Source organism: Cariama cristata, unplaced genomic scaffold (genome assembly GCF_000690535.1).
Source record: "Cariama cristata isolate BGI_N322 unplaced genomic scaffold, ASM69053v1 scaffold36318, whole genome shotgun sequence".
In the NCBI taxonomy this organism is placed as follows: domain Eukaryota; kingdom Metazoa; phylum Chordata; class Aves; order Cariamiformes; family Cariamidae; genus Cariama; species Cariama cristata.
In genome coordinates, this window is record NW_009630410.1 from 923 (window position 1) to 1620 (window position 698).

Here is a 698-nt window from a genome sequence, read left to right on the forward strand (position 1 = left end):
TTTTTTTTTTTTTTTTTTTTTTTTTTTTTTTTTTTTTTTTTCTTTTTTTGACGTATAGAGGAGGTAGAATTTAATCTGGAAGGTTAAGATTACAATAGTCTTAAAACAGTGGCAACTGGACAATAGCATTACCGTATCTTCAAACAGGACAAAGGGTAAGAAAGCTGGAGACAGATGTAGTCTTTCAAGTTTATGATCCTATTTTGCAGGGTAAATTTATCTTGGCATGAGTGGGTTTTGTTTCAGTCAGAACACAAGTGGTTTGTTCTTAATTACTCACCGACCTAGTTTGTGTTAAAAAAGAAAACCCAGCACAGTTTTTATTGTGATGGAGGAATTCAAGCAGAGAACTCGCGGGGTCGTCTTCTGGAAAAAAATAAAAATAAAAAAGAAGCCCCGATAACGATCTGTTTACATGAAACAGAATTAAAGGTGGAGGTGACACCGAAATCAAAGAAACATTGATCTCTCTGCGGGCAAGCGGGAGGGCGGGAGAGTTACTGCGCCCTGAAACACGTCCGCTTTGATGTGCTGGAGAGAGGGGACTTCTTTATGAAATATTCTGCTCTTCATCTATATTTTTGATTATCCCCGTCGCACGGAGCAAAAGTGTAGCTTACATTTCTGGAAAAATGCCAAGAAACTTGTAGTAACGTGAACACCCTGCTCCCACCTCCCCTTTTCTTCTTCTTCTTTTT